Source organism: Pleurodeles waltl, chromosome 4_2 (genome assembly GCF_031143425.1).
Source record: "Pleurodeles waltl isolate 20211129_DDA chromosome 4_2, aPleWal1.hap1.20221129, whole genome shotgun sequence".
Lineage (NCBI taxonomy): Eukaryota > Metazoa > Chordata > Amphibia > Caudata > Salamandridae > Pleurodeles > Pleurodeles waltl.
This window is the reverse complement of record NC_090443.1, coordinates 310382370-310396158: the sequence shown is the minus strand read 5'-3', so window position 1 is coordinate 310396158 and position 13789 is coordinate 310382370.

Below are 13789 nucleotides of genomic sequence, written 5' to 3'. Positions count from 1 at the left end.
ACTACCCCAGAAAGACAGTAAAGTTGAGATAGGGGATCCTGCAAGAACCACAAGCACCAGCAAAACACTGAAGATGGATTCATGGACCTGAGGACCTGTAAAGGAAGGGGAGCAAGTCCCAGAGTCACGCAAGTGTCCAGTGGGGCAGGAGCCCACAAAACCCCGGATGAAGGTGCAAAAGGGCTGCCTCCAGGTGGAAGAAGCCAAAGATTCGGCAACAACAGAAGGTGCCAGGAACTTCTCCTTTGGTGAGAAGATGTACAACGGCGTGCTGGAGGTTTCAGAAATGTTTCCACGCAGAAATACCGCAAACAAGCCTTGCTAGCTGCAAGAGTCACGGTTTAGGATTTTGGGTGCTGCTGGGGACCAGGAAGGACCAGGATGTCACCTCTTGGAAGAGGAGACTGAGGGGGCGCTCAGCAACTCAGAGAGCCCCAGCAAAAGCAGGCAGCACCCGCAGAAGTACCGAACAGGCACTTTTAAAGATCTGAGGACAGCGGTCGACTCAGAGTCCCAAAGAAGGGTCCCACGACGTCGGAGTCCAACACAGCGAGTTGGGCAATGCAGGAAGGAGTGCTGGGGACCCAGGCGAGGCTGTGCACAAAGGAAGTTCTGGAAAAGTGCACAGAAGCCGCAGCAGCTGCAAATCACGCAGTACACAGGTTTGCAGTCTGGCGTGGGGAGGTAAGGACTTACCGCCACCAAATTTGGACAGAAGGGCCACTGGACTGTGGGAGGCACATGGACCCAGCTCCTGTGTTCTAGGGACCACACTCGTCAGGATTAGAGGAGACCCAGAGGACCGGTGATGCAGAAGTTTAGTGCCTGCGTTGGCAGGAGGAAGATTCCGTCGACCCACGGGAGATTTCTTCTTGGCTTCCAGTGCAGGGTGAAGGCAGACAGCCCTTAGAGCATGCACCACCAGGAAACAGTTGAGAAAGCCGGTAGGATGAGGCGGTACAATGTTGCTGGTAGTCATCTTGCTACTTTGTTGCAGTTTTGCAGGCGTCCTGGAGCAGTCAGCGCTCGATCCTTGGCAGAAGTCGAAGAGGGAAGTGCAGAGGAACTCTGGTGAGCTCTTGCATTCGTTATTTGAGGAATAGCCTAGAGGACAGACCCTAAATAGCCAAAAAAGGAGGTTTGGCTACTGAGAAAGTTAAGCACCTATCAGGAGGGGTCTCTGACGTCACCTGCTGGGGCTCGCCACTCAGAGCTGTCCATTGTGCCCCAACACCTCTGAATCCAAGATGGCAGAGGTCTGGGACACACTGGAGGAGTTCTGGGCACCTCACCTGGGAGGAGCTGGTCAGGGGAGTGGTCACTCCTCTTTCCTTTGTCCAGTTTCATGCCAGAACAGGGCTGGGGGATCCCTGAACCGGTGTAGACCGGCTTATGCAGAGATGGGCACCATCTGTGCCCATCAAAGCATTTCCAGAGGCTGGGGGAGGCTACTCCTCCCCAGCTCTTCACACCTATTTCCAAAGGGAGAGGGTGTAACACCCTCTCTCAGAGGAAATCCTTTGTTCTGCCTTCCTGGGACTGGGCTGCCCAGGCCCCAGGTGGGCAGAAACCTGTCTGAGGGGTTGGCAGCAGCTGCAGTGGAAACCCCATAAATGCAGTTTGGCAGTACCCGGGTTCTGTGCTAGAGACGCAGGGATGCATGGAATTGACCCCCCCAATACCAGAATGGTATTGGGGTGACAATTCCATGATCCGTGACATTTTACATGGCCATGTTCGGAGTTACCATTGAGACGCTACATATAGGTATTGACCTATATGTAGTGCACGCGTGTAATGGTGTTCCCGCACTCACAAAGTTCGGGGAATTTGCCCTGAACAATGTGGAGGCACCTTGGCCAGTGCCAGGGTGCCCACACACTAAGTAACTTGGCACCTAACCTTCACCAAGTGAGGGTTAGACATATAGGTGACTTATAAGTTACTTATGTGCATTGAAAATGGTTGTGAAATAACGTGGACGTTATTTCACACAGGCTGCAGTGGCAGTCCTGTGTAAGAATTGTCTGAGCTCCCTATGGGTGGCAAAAGAAATGCTGCGGCCCATAGGGATCTCCTGGAACCCCAATACCCTGGGTACCTAGGTACCATATACAAGGGAATTATAAGGGTGTTGCAGTGTGCCAATGAGAATTGGTAAAATTAATCACTAGCCTGCAGTGACGATTTTAAAAGCAGAGAGAGCATAAACACTGAGGTTCTGGTTAACAGAGCCTCAGTGATACAGTTAGGCACCACACAGGGAACACATACAGGGCATACATTATGAGCACTGGGGCCCTGCCTAGCAGGATCCCAGTGACACATGGGCAAAAATAAACATACATACAGTGAAAATGGGGGTAACATCCCTGTAGAGATATGGACCACCTCAACGATTTAGGGTTTTCACCTTTCATTTGTTTTAGCCAAAGTAGAGGTTTGTGGTCTGTCTGAACAATAAAGTGAGTACCAAACAGGTATGGTCTCAACTTTTTCAGTGCCCAAAGCACAGCAAAGGCCTCCCTCTCTATGGCAGACCAACGCTTTGCTTCAGGGGTAAACCTCCTGCTGATAAAAGCAACAGGTTGACCCTGGCCCTCAGTATTAAGCTGTGATAGCACTGCCCCAATCCCCAATTCAGAAGCATCAGTCTGGACTATGAACTTTTTGGAGTAGCAATGGCTTTTTAGGACAGGTGCAGAGTACATGGCCTGTTTGAGCTCATCAAAAGTTTTCTGACAGCTAGCTGTCCATAATACCTTTTTAAGCATCTTCTTACTAGTGAGGTCATTAAGAGGAGCTGCAATGGAGCCATAATTCTTAATAAGTGTAGGAGGCTAGCCTGGCTTTTAGTGGGTACCTTGTGGTACTTACACCCTGTGCCAGGTCCAGTTATCCCTTATTAGTAGAATGGAGGTGTTTCTAGCAACTTAGGCTGATAGAAGGTAGCTGTGGCAAAGCAGCTTAGGCTGAACTAGGAGACATGTAAAGCTTCTACTATACCACTTATATCATATAGCACAATATCACAAGAAAACACAATACTCAGAGTTACTAAAAATAAAGGTTTTTTATTTTAGTGACAATATGCCAAAAGTATCTCAGAGAATACCCTCACTTAGGAGGTAAGTAATATACACACGTTATATGCACACAAACCAAAAACAGGTAAGTAACAGTAAGAAAAGTAGTACAAACAATGTAGAATCACAATAGGATGCAATAGGTGAACAGAGGTCTAGGGGCAACACAAACCATATACTCCAAAAGTGGAATGCGAATCACATATGGACCCCAGACCTATGGGAAGTTGTAAAGGGTCGCTGGGACTGTAAGAAAACAGTAAGGGTGTCCAAAATACCCCACCCCAAGACCCTAGAAAGTAGGAGTAAAGTTACCCTACTACCCCAGAAAGACACAATAGTCATGATAGGGGGATTCTGCAAGAACCACAAGCACCAGCAAAACACTGAAGACGGATTCCTGGACCTGAGGACCTGAAAAGGAAGGGGACCAAGTCCAAGAGTTGCGAAAGTGTCCGGGGGGGCAGGAACCCCAGAAAAGAAAAGTCCCCGGTTACACGAAGACTGCAGGAATGCACCCTAGGAAGATGCCAGCGGGTTCCTGCATGATGCAAAAGATGTCCCACATCGTGAAGATGGATGCAGACATGATTTCGTGTTGGAAGTCGCCAATAAGCCTTGGTTACGACAAATGTGCGTTTTATGTCAAAATGGCACTGGCTGGACCCAGGAGGGATCCTGGGGGCCTCAACTCTGTGTGAAGAGGAAGAGGGGCTCTCAGCACTTTAGAGAGCCCTCAGGATGCCAGATAGCACCCATGGGAGTCCCAGGACACGGGAACAAAGGAGGTGCAAAACGCGGTTGGTGCAGCACTACAAAGAAGGGTCCCACGCTGCCGGATGTCAATTCAGCGAGTTGAGCGTCACAGGATAGAGAGCTGGGGACCTGGGCCAGGCTGTGCATGAAGGAATTTTACAAATAGTGCACAGAAGTCTCAGGAGGTGAAGAAGTCAAATGAAATCAACTCAAATAATTTCTTAAGCGCACTACTCACTTGGTAGGGTCTCAAGGCGCTGGGTGGGGGGTAGGTGCCAGTTACTGCTCAAAAAGCTATGTTTGTAGGTGCTTTCTGAAGGTTAGGAGGTCCTGGATCTTGCGTAGGTTGGTGGGGAGGGAGTTCAAGGTCTTGGCGGCGAGGTGAGAGAAGGATCTGCCGCCGGCGGTGGTGTGTTGGATGCAGGGGACTGTAGCAAGGGCGATGTCGACGGAGCTGAGCTAGCGAGTTGGTGTGTGGATGTTTACTTGTTCGTTGAGGTAAACCGGTCCATTGTCGCAGAGGGCTTTGTCAGCTTGGACGAAGACCTTGAAAATGATCCTTTTGTTGATGCCAACCAGTGTAGGGATCTGAGATGGGTGGATATGTGTTTGTGGCGAGGGAGGTTGAGAATGAGCCGTGCAGCTACGTTCTGGATTCGCTGGAGTTTTCTTTGAAGTTTGGCTGTGGTCCCTGCGTAGAGGGCATTGCCGTAGTCCAGTCTACTGCTGATGAGGGAGTGGGTGACTGTTCTTCTTGTTTCCAAAGGTATTCATTTGAAAGTCTTGCGAAGAATGCAAAGGGTGTTGAAGCAGGAGGATGATTTGGCGTTGATTTGCTGGGTCACGGAGAGGGATGAGTCCAGTATGATGCCAAGGTAGCGCGCGTGGGTGTTGGGTGTTGGGGGTGGTTCGAGGGTAGTGGGCCACCTTGAGTCGTTGCATGCTGTCTTGTTGGGGCCGAAGATTATGATCTCTGTTTTGTTTGAGTTCCATTTGAGGTGGCTTGTTGTCATCCATTTAGCGATGTCGAGGAGTCCGGCGTGCAGGTTAATCTTGGCGGTGGCTGGGTTCCTTGTGAGGGAGATGATGAGCTGGGTGTCGTCAGCATATGAAATGATGGTGATGCCGTGGGGATGGAGGATGTTGGCAAGAGGAGCCATGTAGATGTTGAAGAGGGTGGGGCTGAGGGAAGATCCTTGGGGGACCCCATAGATGATCTTGGGGGCTGAAGGCCGGAAAGGAGGGAGGCGAACTCTTGGGTTCTTTCGGAGAGGAAGGAGGTGAGCCAGTCCAGGGCCTTGTGGTGAATTCTTGCATCGAGAAGGCGTGCACAGAGGGTTTGGTGGCATACGGTGTCAAAAGCTGCAGAGAGGTTTAGGAGGATGAGGGCGACGGTCTCGCGCTTGTCCACTCTGGTCCTGATGTAGTCTGTGCAGGCGATGAGGGCGGTCACAGTACTGTGGCTCTTGTGGAATCCAGATTGGGAGGTATTGAGTATATTGTTTTCTTCTAGGAAGACAGTTGTGCGTTGACTATCTTCTCGGCGACCTTTGCGGGGAAAGGGAGAAGAGAAATGGGTCGGTAGTTTGTGATGTCTTCCGGGTCTGCTTTGGGTCTTTTGAGAAGAGGGTTGACATCGGCGTGCTTCCAAATATCTGGGAAGGTTGCGATGTTGAAGGAACTGTTGATGACGGCACGGAGCTGGGGAACGATGATTTGGCAGGCCTTGTTGAAAATGTGGTGGGGGCATGGGTCTGTTGGGGAGCCTGAGTGGATGGAGTTCATGGTTTTTCCGATTTCTTTGTCGTTGGTGGGGCTCCAGGTGTTCAGTTGGTTGGTGCGGCAGGGTGTTGTAGTTTCCAGCAAGAATCCTCTGCAGCTACTACTTCATCCTCTGACCTCGGATCAACCGCAGCCTGCTCCAGGAACCGCTGTAACAGCAACAAAGTATCCACAAGGAATAACTTTCTTCTGCAACTTCAGCTCCAGCCAGCAACTGCAACAATTTCCACTGTTTGCACGCTCTGGGGACTCCCTGTCTTCACCCTGCACCAGAAGGACTGAAGAAATCTCCCGTGGGCTGACAAAGTCACTCCCCTGCTCACGCAGGCACCTTCCAAGTCGATGACTAGTACTCCTGGTCTCCTCTCACAGCGACGAGCGTGCTCCTAGAAAATCAGAGCATGGACCTGATCTTCACAGACTGCCTGAGGTCCTGCTGACGCAATTTGGAGGAGGTAAGACCTTGCCTTCCCTGAGAGCCACAGTACCCCTGTGAACTGCGTCCATTTCTCCTTCATGAAACCCACCACCCACCACCAGCAACACACTACACCCTACCGCAAGTGGAACAAGATCTCCAAGGAATACCTGATCTCCAACCTCCCACAAGCTCCAACACCGCCACCCACAACCTCACACGAGGGCTAGAAACCTGTGCAGACTCCCTTGCCCCTTTGAAAACAAACAACACCTGCACCATCAAGACCGCCCCCTGGTTCACCACAGAACTTCAATCTTCCAAACGAGAATGCCGAAAAATTGAGAAAGCCTGGCACCAAGAACCCTCAATGAGCAACTTCTCCGCCCTCAAAACAGCCATGCGCAAACACCACCAACTCATCCAGACCACCAAACGGTCCTTCTACAAGGAATGAACAGACAACAACACACACAACAGCAAGGAACTCTTTGCCATCATCAAAGAACTCACCAAACCCAAATCCTGCACCATCGACCCTCCACACTCCCAAGACCTCTGCAACTCCCTCTCCAACTACTTCCACTGCAAAATCGCAGACATACACAACAGCTTCTCATCATCAGCGCCCACCACCACCACCACCGAAACAACCCCAGAGCAGGGGAGAAGGGGTCCGTGAACCAGTGTATGGCAGCCCAGTCTCAGGAAGGGAGAACAAAGCATTTCCTCTGAAAGCAGGGTGTTACACCCTCTCCCTTTGGAAATAGGTGTTACAGGCTGGGGAGGTGTAGCCTCCCCCAGCCTCTGGAAATGCTTGAAGGGCACAGATGGTGCCCCCCTTGCATAAACCATTCTACACCGGTTCAGGGACCACCAGTTCATGTTCTGGCACAAAACTTGACAAAGGAAAGGGGAGTGACCACTCCCCTGTCCATCATCACCCCAAGGGTGGTGTCCAGAGCTCCTCCAGTGTGTCCCAGACTTCAGCCATCTTGTTTTCCAAGGTGTGGGGACACTCTGAGTGGCCTGTGCCAGCAGGTGACCTCAGAGACCCCTCCTGATAGGTCCATACCTGATAAGGTAGCCAATCCTCCTCTGAGGGCTATTTAGGGTCTCTCGTATGGGTTTCTCTTCAGATTCTGCTTGCAAGTTTCCATCAGGAATCCTCTAGAACTACTACTTCATCCTCTGACCATGGATTGACCGCAGACTGCTCCAGGAACTGCTGTAACTGGAACAAAGTATCCAGAAGGGCTACTTTTCATCTGCAACTTCATCTCCAGCCAGCAACTGCAACCGTTTCCACAGAGTGCACACTCTGGGGACTCCCTGTCTTCACCCTGTACCAGAAGGACTGAAAAAATGTCCAGTGGAGTGAAGGAGTCACTTCCCTGCTCCAGGAGGCACCTTCTAAGATGACGATCGGTTATCTTGGACTCCTTTCCTGGGGATGAGCATGCTCCTTGGAACACAGGTGGTAGACTCCTTCGTCACAGACTGTCCTAAGGTCCTGCTGTCCAAATTTGGAGGAGATAAGAGCTTGCTTTCCTCGTTTGTGACAGTACCTCTTCGCACCTCGTCATCTTCACCTCCTGAGGCCTCTGTGCACTATTTGCAAGAATCCTTTGTTCACAGATTGGCCCAGGTCCCCAGCACTCTATCCTGCAACGCTCAACTCGCTGAGTTATTCTCTGGCGGTGTGGGACCTTCTTTTGTAGTGCTGCAACAACCGCAATTTGCACCTTCTTTGTCCCCATGTCCTGAGACCTCCGTGGGTGCTGCCTGGTTAACTGTGGGTTCCCTCCAGTGTTGGGAGCCCCGTCTGCCTCCTCAGTCCGAGTTGTGGCCCCCAGGTCCTTCCTGGGTCCAGGCAGCACCACTTTGACGCAATCCGCGACATTGCTTGGACCAAGGCTTGTTGGACGAATTCAGCACCGAAACTCGCCTGCATCCAACATCTCCAGGTGGGACATCCATTGTATCATGCAGGAACCTGCAGGCAACTTCCTTTGGTGCTTTTCGGCAATCTTCTTTCAACCGGAAACTCCTCTTTTGCACCTTCTTCTAGGTTGGCAGGGGCTCCTGTCCTTCCTGTAATCTTCTGGTACTCCTGGACTTGGTCTCCACTCTTCACAGGTCTTCAAGTCCAGGAATCCACCATTTGTTGCTTGCAGTCTTGCTTGGTTCTTGCAATAACTCTAATCACGACTTGTAGTGTGTCCTAAGGAAACTTGCAGTACTTTACTCCTACTTTCCTGGGCTCTGGGGTGGGGTATTTTAGTCACCTTTGTGGTATTCTTACTATCCCAGCGATTCTCTACACACTACACTTTTCTAGGGGGGAATTCGTAATTCGCATTCCACTTTCTTAGCATATGGTTTGTGTTGCCCCTAGATCTATTTTCTCCTATTGCATTTTATAGCATTTCCTATTGTTTGCACCATCCTATGTCTAATTACTTACCTTATTTCGGTGTCTAGTGTATATATTGTGTATAATACTTACCTACAGAAGGAGTATTGTCTCTAAGACATTTTTGCCCTTGTATCACCACATTATGACCCACGAATCACCACGGCGGACATTCAACGGCGGTAAACCATTGGCGGTACATACCGCCCGCTCAAAATCGACACGCACAAACAAAACAACACCACAATAGACAATTCAAACAACACACACCTGACACCAATACACACACCACACCCACTCACTCACACCACTATAAAACACCCACCCACATTACCCACAACCCTTTGCCATTACAAACCATTGCCACCAGAGAGACAGCAAGACCACAGACACAACCAGAGCCACACACTACTCACACCTATACACCACTCACGCACCCCACATCACACACCCCAACACATTACCCAACACACTCTCACCTACACACCTCACACAACACCCATGGCACCACAAAGACACCCCCGCTTCACAGAGGAGGAGCTAAGGGTCACGGTGGAGGAAATCATCAGGGTAGAGCCACAGCTATTTGGAGCACAGGTGCAGCAGATATCGATAGCTAGGAAGAAGTGTCACGTAGGCTCTCATTATTCTAATGAGACTACTGGATTTTGAGTGGCAGAATCGCCTGCGGCGTGGGAGACTGAGTCTAACCCACTACAGGTGACACTTGTTGCTCCAATCCGGGTTCTGCTCCAGGTAACTAGCAGTGCCTCATCTCTACCCCAGGGCAGGGATGATTGGGCAGCCGAGCGCATGACATAACTGATTTCTCAGGGAAGCCGTGGTCACTCAGGTCTCATCATTTTCTCTCAGTTACATTAGTCTCACATACACAATGACAAACAGAGGCAGTATATATTTTGATAATGCTTTAATAAAGCGCCTGCATCTTAGATAGCAAAGCGTGAACTGCAATAACCAGGACGATACAGCATGACAAGATTAAGATTGTGACAAGGAGAGTAAAACATAAAAATAATACTACCATATTGTCACTAGAGTCAACAGACTAATTCCTAGCTAAGCTACGATAGAGCACAGCATGTTAAGCTTTAATTCTGCCCTTCAGGTTCCCCTGGAAGACATCATGCCCCATACCTGAGCAAAGGCCTGATGTCTGCAAAACAGCTGTAGCGAAGCATTTGGCAATCAGCATGCAGTCGTGGTTCTCTGGCTGGAATCTCCCTCTAACATGTAAGGGACAGGGAAGTGTTTTTATAATAAAAAAGCTGATGTTCTGAGAAAATGTCCCTACGTAAGGATGGGTATTTTCTATGAATGTCAGAGACTAAACTTATACCATGTTCACTGGTAACCTATCTTGCTGCAGCATTGGAAGAAGCACAGTGCAAGAATGTCTTGTTTGAGAACAGAATGCTGGCCTAGGCAAAAACGGTTAGATAAAGAGAAATAAAACAAGACCGTAAAAGTTGCTATTATAACAATAATAAAGCGAAGCCAAATAAAAAATATCTAGGTTAAAGTGCACAGCGGCAGGCCTAGTATGTTAAAATAATGTGTATGAAGCTATAACTAAAATGGCTACACAGCACCCTCTGTCGGTTGAAGGTGGTTCAAAAGCCTAAATATACTTAAAAGCTACTAAGCTCAACCTAAGATATATGTGTAAAAATGTCAATAACGACAAGTTAAAAGGACACGTGAGCGTATAAAAGGACTATTTAAAACTGGTAACATGTGGCGTAAAAAGGACCAAAGTTTTAGAATTTCCAATCAATTCCGGGACAATGGAGGACAGGAAATCTTCCACTTTAGTAGGTGTTAAAGTTGGAAAGGCATCGCTGAGAAGGACCAAGGAGCAGTTGTGTTCCATAGCCTGAGCCTCAGCCAAGGCAGCATTCCGTGGTGTGCCCAATGACGAGTTAAGACCACATCCTCCAAAAAGGGCAACTCATAAGTAGCTTCCCGTAGCAAACGCACCCTCAACGCTAATGTCTGTTAATGAGCCCTCAGCGAGAACATCAACAGATCAGCATCCAAAGAAAGCAAGCTCTGCGTAGAAAGACAAACTTCCAGTGCATGTTCCAAAGAGCACCAGAGCCACTGAAACACAGGCTGCACACAATGTAAAACCGGTCTGAATGACAGAGACCAGTTACACTCCAATTGCTCCAGGAGTGTTGCTCCAAAATACTGCATCATGCGTTCACGAAACAGCTGCACTGATAGGAGCGCTTTCGTTCCTTCTAGTTGAGGCGGGGCAGAAATTGCGTATAAAAAATAGCAACAGCAAAACGCCAACTTTTATAGCCAAAGTTATTGGCAAATCCCCCGAAAATACTGGAGAATATTGAGTGGATGGCTGATGGTATTAAACCGAATATGGAAGAGAAGGTGTGAACAAAACCCGAACCAACAGCCTTAAAGAAATTTGTGATTCCAGTAGTACTGGATGCATTAAATATCCGTCCCACGAGTTCACCAATGTGTCTTGGAAAGTTGGTACTTAAAAGGGACTGTATCTCTGCTGACAACCTTGCCACCTGAAGTGCATAGGTCTCACGTGCAGATGTAAGAGCCACATGTTTTTGAAACAATAAAGCCCTGAGTCTGCTCATCCTGTCCAAATTTACATTTGAAGTAGCACTATGAGGCCAAATGTCCGCTAACTCTTTTATTTTAGTGGGAGGAAAAAGTATGTTCCCGCAGCATGTAACAATCTTAGAGACCAAAACAATGTAAACAATTCTGGCTCGCATCCCACAACAGTCCTCACCATTGAGGAGAATATAGCTGCCGTTTGAAAGCACCTGGAACGTAGGTCTAATCAAGGGGACTGGAACTCCTTTCAGATAGCAAGCCAAGTTCGCTGCAGACGTGTTATACGCACCATGCAAGGACAGCTGTTACAAACCATCGGATGGCTGACAGAAGTCTTGCATTCATTACAGAGAAGAAAAACTTCTTTCATGCCACTAAGACATTTGTATACGAAGGGTAGCTCCCACACCTCATGGGCGTAACTATCTCCCAGTTTTTCGTTCCTGCCTACCGGAATGTGTTTTAAACAGGATGTGAATTGTAGTGTGGAAATAGGCAGATTAATGACCCCGTGTATTAACCACTGAGCAGATCGTATTTCAGCCACAGTAAAAGGCAACTTTTCTATTTTTTCAATGTTCAGCATGACTTAAGTCGCTTCTTTCTTAGCCATTAGTTGTTGTTCTCACGCTAAATTAAATGAAGAAAATATTTCCCTTGTGCTGACATATTGCCAGGGAACGCGACCCGCCTTCAGTGTTTTGAAGTGTCCAACCCAACTGCATAATGGACCTTAACTGACTCTGTCCATGATGTAAGGAAGACATATCTGTTCAATATAATTTGAACAGGTATCGGGCATGCTCTAAATAAAGCTTCCTTCCCCCGTATTTTCCAATGTCTAGTTCCCCACACACTTTTTAAGTCAATCTACGTCATTGAATATTCATGGCCTTCTATAGTCGCCAGGAAACAAAGGAATCCGAATATATAAATTTCAGATTTGTCAATAATATGCAAACGTTTTCTGTAGGTGGCAATTTAAAATAATAAGACTCAGCATTTTTAACATTGTGCCCAGAAAAATATGTAAACCTTTCAGAATACGTTTTAGAAATCCCTTGCGGTGGAGTCGGACAATGTTCCCATAGTGTATAATTAAAAACAGTCTTTGGGCTGTTTGCTCTGTGAATTAAATGGTGCCCATAATAATTATAGCAAAACATATCACCATAATTCTCTCTAGATTGATAAACATCTTCGTTTTCAAATACAGTATAATACTGAAATTCAGTCATCATAGAATCAATTGTTTTCACATCCCAATCATCAGAAACAACCTTGGGTATATATTCATATTGTTCATTGAAAGTTTAAACACATATGGTATTTGAATGACCTCCGTAGGGCCGTATATATCAAATATTACTTTATCCCAAACAATTCCATCAGAAATTGGTATAGCGGAAATGTTCACAAAAGACAAGTCTCTGTGCGGGAGGGCTCCGGTGACTGAGGGCTCCGTGGAGGGCCGCCGGGCTGTGGGGGCCCGCCACACTGAATCTGGGGCCGGTCAGTTGTGGTTCTGACTGAAAGACCGCCTCCCCGCCCGACGGAGGGACACAGCTCGAGTTGGAGCCTACCCGAGGGGGGAAAACAGCGTCCTGGAAGAAGGTCTACACCACCCCGGCACCGGAACGAGGGTTCGCTCCAGCTTTCAAGTACACTGGATCCTAAGGTAACAAGCAGGACGAACTGGGCCAGGGCCACCTAGGGAGGACCAGATTGCGGGACTCGGATTGGATGTATGACATGTTGCACAGTGTTGCTCCGGTTGGTGCTGGACACACTGGGGGACCACGGATGCTAGGAGGGACAGGTCCACAAGGGGAATTGTAGTGAATCCGGTTACCAGCGCTTGAAGTAGAGAATACCCGTAACCTAAAACCCTATATGGGTCCTACCTGCTGAGTACACCAATTGGAACCTAATCTTGCACAACCTACCACAAAGCAGACATTTTCTTTGGATCCTGTTGCTCCCCTGGATCCCCCCCTCCTACCAAAGAACTCATCCAGCCCGACTAAAAGCGGTACCGTGGCTGCGGTATTGACAAACTGGGTTTGATGGGAGAACGAGTGCACCAATACCCCGTCGGTGAGTAGCTCACCGCCCTGTTCGACACCTAGCTCACAGTAACACAGGTCCCAAATGTCTTCCAAGGGTAAGACCAGAAGCAAAGCACTGCATCGTAACCCTATAAGTACACATCAGAAAGAGACCATGGGAGATTTCACGCAACCAACAGTTCAGGCAACCCTCAAGAAGATCCTAGGGGCCATCGAAGACATAAAAATCACCTTACGACAGGACATCAACCAAGTGGCAGTAGAGCTGGGGTTGCTGAGGGCAGACCATCACAAGTTGGCAGACCGAGTGAAAGAAACAGAAGCAACAATATCAGAACTCACTCCGAAGCACGAAAACCTTAGAGCATCAGTCCTGCATCTAACAGACCGTGTACACCGCCTAGAACGCTGCGTTGAAGATGCAGAAGGTAGGAATCGCAGGAACAACATCTGGGTGGTGGGCCTCCCGGAGGGCGCGGAGGGATCCGACATGGTAGAATTCCTTGAAGGATGGCTATGCACAGTTTGGCAGCCGGACCACCTTACGCCCTTTTTTTCCCTGGAGAGAGCATACCGAGTCCCCACGAGACCTCTGGCACCGGGGAGACCACCACGAGTGGTGGTAGCGAAGTTAATGCAT